The sequence below is a fragment of the Zingiber officinale genome, chromosome 4B (genome assembly GCF_018446385.1).
Source record: "Zingiber officinale cultivar Zhangliang chromosome 4B, Zo_v1.1, whole genome shotgun sequence".
NCBI classification, from domain to species: Eukaryota; Viridiplantae; Streptophyta; class Magnoliopsida; order Zingiberales; family Zingiberaceae; genus Zingiber; species Zingiber officinale.
In genome coordinates this window covers 26,134,228-26,138,407 of record NC_055993.1, presented here as the reverse complement: position 1 = coordinate 26,138,407, position 4,180 = coordinate 26,134,228, and positions in this window count along the sequence as shown.

Below are 4,180 nucleotides of genomic sequence, written 5' to 3'. Positions count from 1 at the left end.
TCATAGATTCTAAAATCATGGCATAATCACATATAAGACATGGCAATCATACCTAAGCATAAAACCATCATGTGCATCCATAAGAACTAAACTGAAATCAAACTGAACTAAGCTAATGTGAAGTGATGCTAAGCTGTACTATATCCACATAATATATTTTGTGAAGCTTTTGAAAACTATTTATCATAGATAGATGAAAATACATAATCATGCTGCTGATGGGCCCGGCAACTGTACGTGCTATGCGCGCATCCCTAACTAGACCCGGGTTTGTAAGTCCCGAATTTAGTAGGGTTTACTAGGTTATCTAAACCTAAGGACGACTGTGGGAGCCCAACCCAATGGATATCTGATCCAGTACAGTGCCACTGCTAAAATAAAATACTGGTTATAGCTAAATTTTCTTTTCTTGCTATTTCTAGGTTGTCTGAACCTAGAGCTAGGTTATCTGAACTTAGAGGCGACTGTGGGAGCCCACCCATTGGACCGTAGTCCCATATAAGCTGTAGTAAAACTACATATACTAAATAAATGCTTCTATCGCATTTAGCTAAACTATTAAAATGCCTAAGTCGCATTTTAATTGTACTGAACATACTATCGAGCACTTGGCGTGCGCTATTGCACACCCTATGTGCCACAATCCATATACTACTAAACTAAAGCATGAAATCACACGAGAACTACTTATACTATAGGTGAGGGGTTTCTTACCTCCTGCGCTAGATTTCTTACGATTCTAGTCGCTAGTTTTTCGGTGAAGAAGATCCCTTCGTCGATCTCCTTGCGTCTACGTGTTCCTCTCGTGGAGAGGAGCGTCCTTGTGTCGGAGTTGTTACCAGAAGGAGCCCTTATGACCCTAGGAATGAAACCCTAGCCTTTCCTTGGCTTTGGCGTGAAGAGAGGGTGCGGGAGAGAGAGGGGTTCGGCGGTGAGGGTTTGAGAGAGAGGACTTATCGTCTAAGAAAATAACATCCCCCACTTAACTCCCCTATTTATATTAAGTGGTTAATTCGCCCAACTCAAACATAAATATAATTGATTCCCTTTCCTTTCAGCATGGCCCTGCTGGGTTCTCCTGGTTACTAGAGTTCACCTTAAGTCATAGGACCCAATAGGTCTCGGGTTCAATTCCCGCTTAAGCTATTTTACGTTTCTATTTATTTTTGCTACTTCCGCTACTCTAAAATTTCCATAAAAATATTCTAAAATTCATAGAATATTTCTAAAATAATTTTGAGAATTTTCGGGCATTACAGATTTGGTTTATTTACCTTGTTGGCAAGCTTGGCAAATTATATTTTCTAACTTCCTTAATTTGGGTAGTCCTCTAACTAAGTCATTTCGACTCATTTTTTGAAATGAGTTTGACATGAGTGTGACCCAGTCTTCTGTGCCACTAGTTGGTTTCCTCTTGTTGTGTCAAGAGACACTTTGTTGAGGATATGGGCAGGTCAATTGTGTAGATGTTATTTTTTCTAAGCCCCTTAAGTATGATTTCGGGGTTATCAATATTTTTAACTAAACACCCGAATTATCAAAAGTAACTAAGTAGTCACTATCACACAATTGACTTATACTCAATAAATTAAAGTTAAAATTTTCAACTAATAAAACATTTCAAATAATGAAATCGGAACTAAGTTCGATATTACCCTTTTCGATTACCTTAAGTTTATCGTCGTTGCCTAATGCAACTGATCCTAGGTTCTTGCATTTGAGCTTAGTGAACTTCAACCTATCTCCAGTCATATGTCTGGAGCATTCACTATCCAACATCTATTGATCCAATTCCGACACATAAAGTATTTGAATTGGATTCTTTTTGATGGATCAAAAGATAGTTTTATTGAAATAAGCTCCCTAATTTTCCATCTCACCCCATCTAGGTTAACACTCAGTTATTCCCATGGGTGATTGTGAGATGATTGAATTTGTTTTAAGTTAAGTAATTTTTGAAGAATAATTAAGGAAATTAATTTTGAGAAACTTTAAGTTAATTAATTTTTAAAAAAACTATAAGTTAATTAATTTGAAAAACTTTAAGTTAATTAATTTTTAAAAAAACTATAAGTTAATTAATTTGAAAAACTTTAAGTTAATTAATTTTGAGAAACTTTAAGTGAATTAATTTTAAAAAAACTTTAAGTTATTAATTTGAAAAACTTTATGTTAATTAATTTTTAAAAAAAAACTTTAAGTTAATTAATTTGAAAGCTTTTAAGTTAATTAATTTTGAAAAACTTTTAAGTGAATTAATTTTTAAAAAACTTTAAGTTAATTAATTTGAAAGCTTTTAAGTTAATTAATTTTGAGAAACTTTTAAGCTAATTAATTTTAAAAAACTTTAAGTTGAAATCTTTTAAGTTAATTAATTTTGAAAAACTTTTAAGTGAATTAATTTTTAAAAAACTTTAAGTGAATTAATTTTAAAAAACTTTAAGTTGAAATCTTTTAAGTTAATTAATTTTGAAAAACTTTAAGTTAATTATTTTGAAAGCTTTTAAGTTAATTAATTTTGAAAAATTTTTAAGTGAATTAATTTTTAAAAAACTTTAAGTTAATTAATTTGAAAAAATTTAATTTAATTATTTTGAAATTTTAATTTTAATTTAATTTAAATTAAATTAAATTAAATTAATTTAATTTAATTTTACTTAATTTTAATTTAATTTAATTTAATTTAATTTAATTTAATTTAATTTAACTTAATTTTAATTTAATTTAATTTAATTTAACTTAATTTTAATTTAAATTTAATTGAATTGAATTGAATTTTAATTTTAATTTAATTTTAATTTTAACTTTATTTTAATTTAATTTAATTCTTAATCCTCTCACCCGATCTAAATTTTACAATCAGGGAATCCTATAATTTTGTGAGATGAATTGGGTTCAATTATAGGGTTTGGTTTAACTTTACGTTAGATTCAGGTTTAGCTTTGGGCTCAACAAATAGGTATTCTTTGGATAAACCTCTGGGTTCTGGTGAGTAACCTGGACATCATTAGAGTAACCACGCCTTCGAGGTTTTCTAAATAGTCCTATTCACTGAACTTAGTATAAAACCTTAGTCTAACTAGTTAGGATCCATAAATGGTAGCTTCGGTCAGTTCCACTTAGCCAAATGCACCAGGTTGAAGCCATATCTTCCTAGACATGCATAGACTAAGCTTCCCTAATGTACTATTATCCAAAACTTCACCAGTACCGTGGGTCAAGTTAAACCTAGCCCTTTTTTATTCTAACCCTAATTACCCTGCCGGGTAAGTTGAGTTTGGTTACCCTGTCGGGTAGATTATTTTTGGAGGTGCCAGCTATTCTAGAGCCTCCTCCTACATTATTGATTTTCCTTTTAACTTGTTTTTATTAAATTTAAAGTTTTAATTTTAAATTATATTCCTTTAAATTTATTTATTTATTTATTAAGATAATTTTCCTTTATTTATTTATTTAGTTATTAAGATAATTTTTATTTTTGCTTCCCCTGGATCATAGCCTCGATAAGGTCTATCAAGGTAATGTACTTGATCCTTGGGGACCCAATATTGACCAAGCCCAACTTGATTAACCAAGTTGGACTTGGGTACCCATGCTTGGACCACCTTTCTATTTGTTCTGTGTACAAGTGATAAATACGATCTATACTTCTTTTTAGGCTTGAATCCAATTCCGGATCTGTTGTATACGGCCTTTTGTTTTCCAAGAATTAGGTCAAGATTCTTGGAACCCAAAGTGAACCATTCCAACGCGGTCTTCAAATCCTTGACCTGAGTTTTCAGGTTGGAATTCTCGTCCTCAAGCTTTTGGACTTGAGTCGAGGTTCCAGTCTGAGCGGATTCAGATAAGGATTTGGGGTTGGTCACTTCTTTAAGGGTTGTTACTTCTTTCAGAAGTGACTTGATCCGAATATTGGATTTTGCTAATTTACATAATAAATAATTAACTAAATTGTTTAGACGCGGAATACTTACAGTGCAGTCAGACCCTTTGGAAACGGATACGGATCCGTGGCTTCTTTCCGATTCAACTTCCGATTCGCTCTCGCTCTCAGACACATTGATCTGGTCCCGGGCCATCAGTGCAAGGAGACTCGTCTGATCGAGTTCGTCGTCGTCGTCTTCTGAGGAAGATTCTTCGAATGTTGCCTTCAAGACCTTTTTCTTTCTTTATTTCTTTA